The sequence below is a fragment of the Bos javanicus genome, chromosome 7 (genome assembly GCF_032452875.1).
Source record: "Bos javanicus breed banteng chromosome 7, ARS-OSU_banteng_1.0, whole genome shotgun sequence".
Taxonomy (NCBI): domain Eukaryota; kingdom Metazoa; phylum Chordata; class Mammalia; order Artiodactyla; family Bovidae; genus Bos; species Bos javanicus.
The window spans coordinates 67,860,319-67,873,809 of record NC_083874.1 but is presented as its reverse complement, the minus strand read 5'-3'; the positions used below and the strand labels follow the sequence as shown (position 1 = coordinate 67,873,809).

The 13,491-nt window shown below is 38.2% G+C and overlaps 1 long non-coding RNA gene across 1 annotated transcript in view; it reads right to left on the bottom strand.

Moving 5' to 3' along the window:
- Positions 1–791: 791 nt before the first annotated feature.
- The window catches only part of LOC133251543 (uncharacterized), a 37,997-nt gene continuing 25,297 nt past the window's right edge, over positions 792–13,491 (bottom strand). Inside the window, exon 3 of the long non-coding RNA XR_009737676.1 lies at positions 792–990. This is a non-coding gene — a long non-coding RNA (uncharacterized LOC133251543). The remainder of the gene's footprint in view (positions 991–13,491) is intronic.

Below are 13,491 nucleotides of genomic sequence, written 5' to 3'. Positions count from 1 at the left end.
CCATTTATTTGTTCTTAATTCTAGACATTTTTAGGGACAAGGATACTTCTTTAAATGATGGCATTTACTTATTATTGGTATTTCAGTACACATCTCTAAAATATTAAATAAAATTTGTGTGCAGTTACCACTACTGCACCTAAAATATAGTGGTAACACTTTAATATCAGCCCGTATTTCTTTAATTATTTCTCCCAAGTATCTGTTTATGATTGAGTGATTCAAATCAGTATTCAAATAAGACCCTCAGATTGCATGTTGTTTAATCTTTTAAGTGTCTTGTCATCGAGAGCAGTGACTCTCCCTTTTTTTATGCCTCTGATCTGTTGAAAAACTAGATGAGTTCTGTAAAATGTCCTACCTTGTGGGCTCTTCAGATTGTTTCATTCCCTTTAAATTGTAAGTTAGAGCTAAATGCTTGATTAGATCCAATTTCAATATTTTTGTTAAAAGTATTTCAAAAGTGGTGTTATTAAAATGTTATATCTAATAACTAAAAATTTGAAGGCATTGACTAACTATCCAGTAAATAAGGCTTATTTGTTATTTAAATAAGTTATAACATATCCTTACAGTGTGCAACTAATCCTGAAGATATTAAAAACATGAAGTAAAAGATGATTTAAAATTAAAATTTGAGACTATGAAACATGTAATTTAAAAAGCTGGTCACGAGAGCATAGGTAGTGGTTATGACTGGCAGGAGCTGCATCACAACACTATCAGTTAGGGGTGGGATCATTAGCTATTTGTCCTGTATTACTTTGTAGGAAATAAAAAGAGAGACATAATGATCATACATTACTTTATAATAATCCTAATATTAAACCAATGCAAATTATGTTTAAACAGCATCCCCAGAAACAGAATGGTATAAAAAGAGTATAAACCTTGGCTTCCTGCAGGTTCCTCAGCTCCTGCAGAATAACTTCTTCATATGCAGAATGTCTGGCTAGCTTTAGGCTGTTCTAACATTAGGAGCCCAGAAACCTGGGAAAGGAGACAAAAGATGAATGAGAAATGACATGTAAAACAACACATAACTTCTCCTTTTAACCCAGAGATTTAGGGAGCCTTCAGCACACAAATGCCCACCTCTCCCCACCATGATTGAGACACGCTGGGCGGTCACCACACCCTAGGCACAGTTCAGACTGTGTCACATGGGCACCCCCCTCATGCCTAGGTTAAGGGACACGAACGGCCAGGCAAGACACAGCTGTGAAAGGAGGACCTGACTGCTGGAGCCTTGCCATTTGCCCTCTGGGCTACTTTTCCCTGTGTGGCAATCCCACCTTTCCAACTTCTTATTTCCAAAGAACTTCCTCCTCACCGTCCCCTCTTTGGCTCTTTGTCATTGTTGTTGTTCAGTCACTAAGCTGTGTCTGACTCTTTGCGACCCTATGAACTGCTGCCTACCGGCTTCCTCTGTCCTCCACTATTTCCCAGAGTTTGCTCACATTCATGTCCATTGAGTTGGTGATGACATCCAACCCTCTCATCTTCTGTCACCCTCTTCTCCTCCTACTCTCAATCTTTCCCCACATCAGGGTCTTTTCCAACAAGTCAGCTCTTTGCATCAGGTGGTCAAACTATTGGAGCTTCAGTTTCAGCATGAGTTCTTCCAATGAATACTGGAGGTTTTCATTACAAAGGTTGATTTCCTTTGGGATTGACTAATTTGATTTCCTTGCAGTCCAAGAGATTCCCAAGAGTCTTCTCCAGCACCACAATTTGAAAAGTATCAATTCTTTGATGCTCAGCCTTCTTTATGGTCCAACTTTCACATCTATACATGACTACAGCAAAAACCATGGCTTTGATGGCAGAGTGATAGCTCTGCTTTTTAATTTGGTCTCTAGGTTTGTCATAGTTTTCCTTCCAAGCAGCAAGTGTTTTTTAATTTCATGGCTGCAGTCACTGTTCACAGTGATTTTGGAGCCCAGGAAAATAAAATCTGCCACTATTTCTACTTTATCCCCATCTAGTTGCCATAAAGTAGTAGGACCAGACGACATGATCTTAGTTTTTGAATGTTGGTTTTTAAACCAGCTTTTTCACTCTCCTCTTTCGCCCTCAACAAGGCTCTCTTTAATTACTCTTCACTTTCTGCTTACATTAGAGTGGTATCATTTGCATATCTGAGGTTGTTGATATTTCTCCTGGCAATCTTGATTCCAGCTATTTCATCCAGCCCAACATTTCACATAATGTACTCTGCATTGAGGCTAAATAAGCAGGGTGACAATATACAACCTTGAGGTACTCCTTTCCCAATTTTGAACTAGTCATTTGTTCCATGTCTGGTTCTGTTGCTTCTTGATCTGCTGTTTTTCAAGAGACAGGTAAGGTGGTGTGGTACTCTCATCTCTTTAAGGATTTTCCGCAATTTGTTGTGAACCACATAGTCAGAGGCTTTAGTGGAGCCAATGAAGCAGAAGTAGATGTTTCTCCGGAATTCCCTTGATTTCTCCATGATCCAAGGAAAGTTGGCAGTTTGATCTCTGGTTCCTCTGCCTCTTCTGCCTCTTTGAAACCCAGCTTGTACATCTGGAAGTTCTCAGTTCATGTACTGCTAAAGCCTAGCTTGAAGGATTTTGAACATGACCTTAATAGCATGTGAAATGACTGCAACTGTATGGTAGTTTGAGCATTCTTTGGCATTGCCTTTCTTTGAGATTGGAATGAAAACTGACATTTTCTACTCCCGTGGCCATTACTGAGCTTTCCAAATTTGCTGGCATATTGAGTGCAGCACTTTAACAGCATCATCTTTTAGGATTTAGCTAAATCCTCAAATAGCTCAGATGGAGTTTCATCATCTCCACTAGCTTTGCTCATAGTGATGCTTCCTAAGGCTCACTTGACTTCACTCTCCGGGATGTCTGGCTCTAGGTAAGTGATCACATCATTGTGGTTATCTGGGTCATTAAGATCTTTCTTGTATAGTTTTTCTTTATATCCTTGCCACCTCTTTTTGATATCTTCTGCTTCTATTAGGTCTGTACCACTTCTTTCCTTTATTGTGCCCATCTGTGGCTCAGCTGGTAAAGAATCCACCTGCAATGCAGGAGACCTGGGTTCGATCCCTGGGTTGGGAAGATCCCCTAGAGAAAGGGAAGGCTACCCACTCCAGTATTCTGGCCTGGAAAATTCCATGGACTGTATAGTCCATGGGGTTGCAAAGAGTTGGACATGACTGAGTGACTTGCACTTCACTTAACTTAGCTTGAAATATTCCCTTGATATCTCCAATTTACTTGGAGAGATCACCAGTCTTTCTAAAAATATTGTTGTTTCCCTCTAGTTCTTTGCATTGTTCATTTAAAAAGACTGTCATGTGGCTACCCTCCCCCATGCTCATGGTAAAGGGCACCCAAGGCTAGTCATGACACAGCTGTGAAAGGAGGACCTGACTTCTGGCACCTTGCCTTTTGCCATTCGAGTCCTTCTCCTTGTGTGGCTATCCCACCTTTCCCATTTCTTACTTCCGAAGGACGTCCTCCTCAAGGTCCCCTCGTTGGTTCTAACTGTATATTTACTTGGCACATTGTTTGAGGGGGAATGCAGTAGTGACCAAGTGCCCAGGCTAAAGCCAGACAGTAAAGTCTAGCTCCATCACTTGCTGGCATGTGTCTTAAGGCAAATAATTAATTCTCAGACCCAGTTTCTCCAAAGTATCATTAGAAATGGAAAATGTGGACTTAAAAGCTTTCTAAATATTTAATATGCTAGTTTCCAATGGTAGGATTTGGGGCTGAAACTGATGAATTTTGTTCTCTCCTTTCTCCTCTCTACTCTCCAAGAATTTAACAGAGAACTGTATTAGAGTAATTTAGAAGGTATATGTTTTCCTTAAACTGCTAGGTAAAGTTTAACACAGCTAAAAGAAATCAAAGAATAAATAGCAATTCTTTTTGTCTTTGCTTACACCCAATCCCCAATTTATCCAAGGGATAAATTGCTGAATAAATAAATAAATTGTCATTAGCTGAATGCATTCCAAAGCTGTTTCTTTGTACTTTGTTTCATTTTAAAAGAAATATTTCTTACATTCTATAGAGCTTTACATTTTAAAATATATTTTCACATACTTTATTAGACAGTGATTTTTTTAAGTTTGCTGTTTGCTTTATTGGGGTAAAATTTACACACAATAAGATTCTCCAATTTGAAGCATTGGTCATATTGGCAAAATGCATACAATTATGTAAATACCACAAAATGCAGACATGCCCAGCGCTCCAGCAAGTTCCCTTGTCCCTCTATGCAGATAATCCCCACCCCCTCCCCTTACTTCCCTCCTCAACCAAGCCACTACTGATCTAATAATCTTCTGTCTCTGCTGTCACACGATTTTGCAATCTGGTTTTTCACCCAGCATAATATTTTTGAGATTCAAGTTGCACATACTGGTAATATGTTCTCTTTTATTTTTTTGCTGATTAGAATTTTAGAATATGTGAACAGTCCAGTTTTTGGCTACTGAGAATAATGGTACAGACATTGATGTATTCATGGACATGTTTGTGGACATGTCTGTGGACATGTTTTCATTTCTGTTGGGTAAATACCTAAGAGTGAAATTGCTGAACCTCACAGCAAGGGTATGTTTAACTTATTACTAACTGTTCATGGGAGAATGTTTTGATATTATGAAAACTCTGTGCCAGAGGAAAGCAGCTCTTCCAATTTTACAGAAAAGGAAACTGAGGCATGAAAAAAAAAATTGGGATTTACTCAAACTTTTCCACTCAGAATTGTGACATCCTAAGACTGGGCCATTTGAAAGACATACCCATTTGAATGCAGAGTTCCAAAGAATAGCAAGAAGAGATAAGAAAGCCTTCCTCAGGGATCAATCTAAAGAAATAGAGGAAAGAAATAGAATGGATAAGACCAGAGATATCTTCAAGAAAATTAGAGATACCAAGGGAACATTTCATGCAAAGATGGGCACAATAAAGGACAGAAATGGTAGGGACCTAACAGAAGCAGAAGATATTAAGAAGTGGTGGCAAGAATACACAGAACTATATGAAAAAGATCTTCATGACCCAGATAACAACGATGGTGTGGTTACTCACCTAGAGACAGACATCTTGGAATGTGAAGTCAAGTGGGCTTTAGGAAGCATCACTATGAACAAAGTTAGTGGAGGTGATGGAATTCCAGGTGAGCTATGTCAGATCCTAAAAAACAATGCTGTTAAAGTGCTGCACTCAACATGCCAGCAAATTTGGAAAACTCAGCAGTGGCCACAGGACTGGAAAAGGTCAGTTTTCATTCCAATCCCAAAGAAAGGCAATGCCAAAGAATGTTTAAACTACCGTACAATTGCACTCATCTCACAGGCTAGCAAAGTAATGCTCAACATTCTCCAAACCAGGCTTCAAGAGTATGTGAACCATGAACTTCCAGATGTTCAAGTTGGATTTAGAAAAGCCAGAGGAACCAGAGATCAAATTGCCAACATCCACTGGATCATTGAAAAGGCAAGAGAGTTCCAGAAAAACATTTACTTCTGCTTTATTGACTACACCAAAGCCTTTGACTGTGTGGATCACAACAAACTGTGGGAAATTCTTCAAAAGATGGGAATACCAGACCACCTTACCTGCCTTTTCTGAGAAATCTGTATGTAGGTCAAGAAGCAACAGTTAGAACTGAATATGGAACAACAGACTGGTTCCAAATCAGGAAAGGAGTACATCAAGGCTGTATATTGTCACCCTGCTTATTTAACTTATATGCAGAGTACATCATGAGAAATGCCAGGCTGGATGAAGTACAAGGTGGAATCAACATTGCCGGGAGGAAATATCAGTAACTTCAGATATGCAGATGACACCACTCTTATGGCAGAAAGTAAAGAAGAACTAAGGAGTCTCTTGATGAAAGTGAAAGAAGAGAGTGAAAAAGTTGTCTTAAAACTCAATACTCATAGAAAACTAAGATCATAGCATCTGGTTCCATCACTTCATTGCAAATAGATGGGGAAACAGTGACAAACTTTATTTTCTTGGGCTCCAAAATCACTGTAGATGGTGACTGCAGCCATGAAATTAAAAGACGTGTGCACCTTGGAAGAAAAGCTATGATCAACCTAGACAGCATATTAAAAAGCAGACATTACTTTGCCAACAAAGGTCCATCTAGTCAAAGCTAAGGTTTTTCCAGTAGTCACGTATGGATGTGAGAGTTGGACTATAAAGAAAGCTGAGCGCCGAAGAATTGATGCTTTTGAACTGTGGTATTGGAGAAGACTCTTGAGAATGCCTTGGACTGCAAAGAGATCCAAGCAGTCCATCCTAAAGGAAATCATTTCAGAATATTCATTGGAAGGACCCATGCTGAAGTTGAAGTTCCAATACTTTGACTATCTGATGCAAAGAACTGACTCATTGGAAGAGACCCTGATGCTGGGAAAGATTGAAGGTGGGAGAAAAAGGGGGCGACAGAGGATGAGATGGTTGGATGGCATCACCAACTCAATGGACATGAGTTTGAGTAAGTGCCAGGAGTTGGTGATGGACAGGGAAGCCTAGCCTGCTGCAGTCCGTGAGGTCACAAAGAATTGTACATGACTGAGCAACTGAACTGAACAGAAGACTGGGCCATGTATTTCTAGTATTCATTTGTCTTCAGTTTATTTTCTGTTTTCTTTAAAAACTTTTGCTAATGTAAGAATATAAGCTAAATGTTATAGAAAATTTTAAAATATAGATTATAAAGAAATAAGGAACCACAAATCACCTGTTTTCTCTGTTCACAGAAGGGCATTGTTAACATCTTTTATATGACATTGCCTGGGAAATCTCATGGACAGAGGAGCCTGGCAGAATACAGTCTATGGGGTTGCAAAGAGTTGGACATGACTGAGCAACTAACACTTTATATGACTTCAGGCTTGTATCTGGGTGTGTGTTTTTCTTCTTACAAAATGATTGTGCACAATCATTTGTATCTTTAATGTCATACTCAATCACAAATCATTTTTCTCACTTCTTTCAAGGAAATCTTTTTACCTCAATAAGGGTACACCTGTAACATCCTTTTAAATTGTTGCTGAATCTCTATGTAGATGATTCAGTCTAACTCTTCATATCTATGGCACATGACACTCACCTTATTTTCAGTTTTGTGATATTATTAACCATAGTCTTGTATTTGTTTTTAATAATTTATTTGTATCACCACCTTTTTCTAAACCATACTTTTGTGTTTTGAAATGGTCATTTGATTGAAGAGTTGGTGTTCTTCAAAAGTGTAACTTTGGTTTCTTTCCAAGTTACCCTGTAGATGTTGGTAAGGTGTTTAGATTTGCTATTTTAGATGGAGGAATGGAAAGATGGAGCTTATTTAATTGAAAATATATTTATCTGTTATTCAAGACACTCCAGTGATGGGTTTTGTACTTGTCACAAATATTTTTTTTGTTTGGATATGAACAAAAAGTTTTGCCTCACAAAAGAGGAACTTTGAGTAAAAACTTGGCAGCCAAGTTCTGAAAGAACAAGCTTTCTTTAGCAATGCAACTCCAGAAGTTTCACTTCTTCCTCTTCCTCTTCTCTTCCCAAACTAGAAAACTCTTAAAATATAAGGACCCTGTTGAAAAGACCTTCAATGTTAGAGTGAGGGTAGAGCTGATGACAGGGAAGGAGCCAGTTCAGTAGTCACAATGACAGTGATAAAAATAATCCAGTTCCTCTCCCAAAGCATCCATTCTCAATTGTCTCTGTGAGGTCATATGCACTAAACTTACTCTTCTCGAGTTCCCACAAAGAATAACTCCTCTCAAAGCCTCTTTGCTAAAAACTCAATAGAACTGGAAAGTCAATGGAAGAGATTAATTTACACTTAGAATTTTTTTTCACTCCGACTTTTTCATTTTCTAAAAGGAATATCTTCAGAGACTTGAGGTAGAAGGAAGTTTAGGTAACATTTAGTACAGTCTCCTCATTTTATAGATGAGGAAGTAGGTGGAGAATATATTATTTAGTTTCCATTATGATCTTTGTTTTCTTTTTCACTCTTAAGTTTTAGTTTTTCAGTTCTTATATTATATATCTCTTCTTGAAAGGAGTTGTTGCCCTAGTAACTCTGACTCACAATGACTGACTTGGGTTTTTCTAATAGAAAAGCATTTTCATTCTCAAGAGATGATGTTCAAACCCATCATAAATTTTCATAAAATTTTTAAATAAATGTAATCCATTTTAATTGAATACAAAATATAAGGTAGTTAAGATGCCAACAGCAATCACTCTGTCAGCAATAATTGTCGAGAAAATATGAGATAGAAATCATGTTAGCTATAGGAAACATAAAATATGTAGTAAGTAACCTAAGCAAGGAGACACAAAAGCTTTATGAAGAAAAAATTTAAAGTATGTTATAGAACAGAGGAAAACCTGATGTACTAAGTTCATAGACTGAATGACAACATTTGTAAAGATATCATTTCTTTCTTAATCCATCAGACTTAGCATTTGTAAATATATCAGCTTCCTTAATGAATCAGATCACAAAAGCTAATTTAATAGAAACATAACAGGATCTTTTTTCCTCCAGTATTATTGAGAGATAATTAACTTATAATATTATATCTAGATATTTATATACATTGTAAAATGATCACCACAAAAAGTCTAGCTAACCTTCATCATCTTACAGTTACAGTTTATCCTTGTGATGAGAACTTTTAAAGATTTACTCCCTTATAGAAACTGTCACATATACGATATGAGATTATTAACTTTTGTCACCATGTTGTATATTATATCCTCAGAACTGATTTATCTTATAACTGAAAGTTTTGACCTTCTGACCACCTTTACAGATTTTGCCTACCATCTGTCCTAACAGGATCTTTTAAAGCACTCAAGAATTGAATCTAGAATTTTCATAAATTTATAAAATCTAAATAGCTTTAAATTTTTTAAAAAGAGAACCAAAGGAAGTGGAAGAGTTTAGAGTCGCCCTTCTTAATATTAAGTCCTGATGCAAAGCTGTTATAATAAATAACATACAAGAACAACAAGAGTCCCCAGCGTACCAGAGTAAACAACATAGAACACACATACATTCACAAACTTTATCTGTCTAATATTTTACATAGCATATGTTAGAGATGGCATCACCAGTGAATGAAGAAAGAACAGACTTTTAGCAAAAAGTAGTAAGAAAACTAGCTTCAGTTCACTTAAGTTCAGTTGCCCAGTCATGTCCAACTCTTTGCAACCCCATGGACTGCAGCATACCAGGCTTCCTTGCCCGTCACCAACTCCTGAAACTTGCTCAAATTCATGTCCATTGAGTCGGTGATGCCATCCAATTGTCTCATCCTCTGTCATCCCCTTCTTCTCCTGCCTTCAATCTTTCCCAACATCAGGATCTTCTCCAATAAGTCAGTTCTTTTCATCAGGTGGCCAAAGTATTGGAGCTTCAGCTTCAGCATCAGTCCTTCCAATGAATATACAGGGCTGATTTCTTTTAGGATTGACTAAATCTAGCTTACTATATATAAAAAATAAACTTTAATCCCTACCTCATACCATATATATGATGAAATCCAGAGGAATTAAAGACAAATTTCAAAAGTAAAACTATAAACTTAATAGAAAAAAAAACAGGCAAATATAGTAGTAACTTTGGAAAAGGAACTCTCAAATAAGACCTTCAAAGCAGAAGTCTTGAAGATAAAGTTTGGTGGATTTTAATACATCGTTATTAAGTATTTCAGTTCATTGAAGTAGTCAATGGACAATGCCGGCAGAGGAATGACGTAGCAGAAGAAATTACTTGTAAATTTCAGATATGACATTACAAACACACACACTCAGATTGAGAGACAGAAAGGAAACAATTTGAAAAATGGGCAAAGATAAGAGAAGTCAGTTCACTGAAAGGGAAACACAAGCAGATGCTGGTAGGTGAGGAGACTATTAAAGTCAAAAGTAGGCAGAGAAATCCAAATGGAACAAATACATTTGTCAGCTTGGCAAAAATTATAGAGGGATCATATTGCTAACAAGATAATAGAGAAACCACTTTCATACACAGCTGGTATAAGTGAAACTATGAGTCATTACAGAGAGAGCTTCATCAATACATGTTGAAATTAAGTGTGGTACTGCTGCTGCTGCTGCTAAGTCGCTTCAGTCATGTCCGACTCTGTGCGACCCCATAGAAGGCAGCCCACTAGTCTATAATTTAACAATTCTTTGTCTGGTTACCTACCTCTAAGAAGCTATTTCTCAAGTCCATGTCAGGCCATATATGAGTTTGTTTATTGAAATTTTTTTTGTGTTGCAGGGAGTTGGAGGTAAACTATGTGTTCCATCATTAAGAAAATTGATGGCTCTAATATGGAATATACTATAATGATACACAGCAGTTAGAAACAATGAGGAAAATGTACATATGATAACATAGTTATAGCTCAAGAACATCAGACTGAGTAAGCAAAGAAGCTGAATGAGATCTATGGCAAAATATTTTGTGGGTTTAAAACATAATATACAAAGAAATACTATATATCTTTCAAGGATACTTATATGTCCAATGACATTTACACAATGCATTAAATAAAAACTGGGATCCATGTGGAGATAAAAGGGAGGAGCTGACTCATTGGCTAAGACCCTGATGCTGGGAAAGATTGAAGGCAGGAGGAGGAGTGGGCGACAAACAATGAATGATTGGATGGCATCACTGCCTCAATGGAGATGAGTTTGAGCAAACTCTGGGAGAAGCCTGGTGTGCTGCAATCTATAGGATCACAAAGAGTCATACACGACTTAGCAACTGAACAATAACAACAGCAGACCTAAGATGATATTATGCCTTAAACTGTACTATGAAATCAACTCTGTGGCAGTGGGAACCATACACACATTTACTCACATAGAGAACACTTATTCATTCAACAGCACTTACTGAGCACCTATTTGAAGACAAAATCACCAAATCTCACCACATAAAATTAACCATGTTTAACATTTTGTATACCTGTGCTTTTTTCTCCACCTCCTTCTCCTATTTCTGAATTCTTGACTAACAAAGATTATACTATTCTGCTGAAACACATTTTTTCCTATTGAGTGATATCATTCCCAATGCTACAAAACTAGCTTTATTCCCATCCTGAAAAATGACCCATTCTCTTGACCACTATCATCTGCCTTTCTACTTCTGGTATCAAGACAACATTTTCAAATAACTTACTTTCACATTCACTTCTCAAGTTAGGACAGTTGCTACTTCTTCCAAACTTCCATGAAAGCTGTTTTTTTTCAGAAGTTGCCAATTTTTTTTTTAATTTTAATAAAGCGGTATTTTCTCTGTTTAAATAGACACAGTTTATATATACCCTGGTATGTAGCATGATAGCAGGATCTAGGTACTAGGGCTACCGGAAGATTTTAGTACAGTCCTTGTGTTCTGGGAGATCACACTCTGGTTGAAAAGTAGACGTGGAAATGGATACTTCTATGTGATGTTCTTATTAGAGAAATCAAATGTGACCAGGTGCTCCTGGAACTCACCTGGTAACTTTGGATTCAGGAGGACATTTTGGAGCCTCTCTCAGTCTGAGCATTGAAGGTGAACCCCTTAAATAACATTAAAAAATTCTAGACAAGTAGCTTTCAAACTTAGTTGCACATCTGGCTTAACAAATACTAATACCTAGGCCCTACCCAAGACCAGTGAAATCACAATGTCTGGGATAGAACCTGGGCATGTATTGGAAGTTCCCCTTGAGATTTGAAGGTGCAGCCAGATCTGAGAAGCACGGATCTAGGCTGATAGACAAACATGAGTGAGGTTAAAGGGTGCAGAGTGGTAAGCCATGTGGATAGTAAGTGTCAGAGCCTCCAATCCTGGACTTTCTCATTTCAAAGAATGTTTTCAACCCCTCCTGTTGCTGCTTCCACACGACTGCAGTGTTTTTAGGACACGTGACATCATGTTGCAGTGAAGCAGTTCAGTGGTTTAGAACAATACAGTGCTGTTTGTGTTTCTGTTTGCTTCCATGGAGGGTCATAGTGGAGGAGTTCATGCTTGATGTCATTCTCACCCTGGGACCCAGGCTTGTGGAGCTTCCACTGTTTGGAGCCAGTTCCTCTGTCAGGGGAGGGAGGATAGTGAATTGTACACCAGTTCTCACACTTCTACCTGCATGTGACTCATGACACTTCTGCCCACATGCACAGGCCAGATCAAGCCTGGTGGCCATCTGACATCATGGGGGTGGGGAATGCTCCTTCACCATGAGCCTAAAGTTAGCTGAAACATTTGTAAAGGCAACTATCACCAAGTTCTCTGATATCAAGTTGCGCTTAATTGCCACAGGCAACCAGTTACATTCATCTGCCATTCCACAATTTAATATATCCTGAAAGTAGTGATCTCACTACATTTGGGCTAATTAGGATATCCCCAGGGGAACTGAATGCTGTACTTTTTCTTTCTTACGTCTAATACTTGCACTTTCAAGTTTTTAATCCAAGTTATGAACTTGCCAGACTTGTGTTTCCAAGATTTCAGCACTTCCTGTATTATTCAGATGGAAACCATCTTAAATCTACAGAGGGTAAGTTTAGACTAACAATGACTCTTTGAAATAACCAGAACATGTATCCACACAGGCTCCATTTCTCCTTTTCTATTTGTGGATTGCCCCCACCCCTCAACCCACCCTAGCCAAGGACAATTTCCAAGGCCTATTGACTCATGCCTATTTCCTCCCATTTTTATTTCCTTTGCTTGTAAATTGAAACAGTGTTTCCTAATTCTTTATGGTTTCAAATAATTTACCCATTAGTAGTTTCATTTAATCCTCCCCAAGTCAAATTTATAGTGAATGGTTTATTCTTTTTTTTTTTTTTTTTACAGATGAAAAAAATGAGGTTTAGAGAGGTGAGATAAGATCTCAGGAGATTAGTTTCTCTTTTTCATGAGCCAAAACATTCTTTCATTTATTCACTCAGCAAAAAATTATTATCTATTGGAAGTATTTGGCCAGCTGCAGAGAGAGCATATTCAGGGTCTCTTGTCTTAGAGGAGTGCTCTACTAAAGAAAGTGTTGTGTATATTCTGCATAGTAGGGTCTTTCTTCTCATGGTCATGACTGATCCTAAGGTTCTAACCACAGACCTGCTGCTGCTGCTGCTGCTAAGTCGCTTCAGTCGTGTCCAACTCTGTGTGACTCCATAGACGGTAGCCCACCAGGCTCCCCCGTCCCTGGGATTCTCCAGGAAAGAACACTGGAGTGGGTTGCCATTTCTTTCTCCAATGCATGAAAGTGAAAAATAAAGTGAAGTCGCTCAGTCGTGTCTGAATCCTAGCGACCCCATGGACTGCAGCCCACCAGGCCGTTCCATCCATGGGATTTTCCAGGCAAGAGTACTGGAGTGGGGTGCCATTGCCTTCTCCGACAGACCTGCTAGTAAACTACAAACTAAGGTCTGAAATGGGAAATAAGAA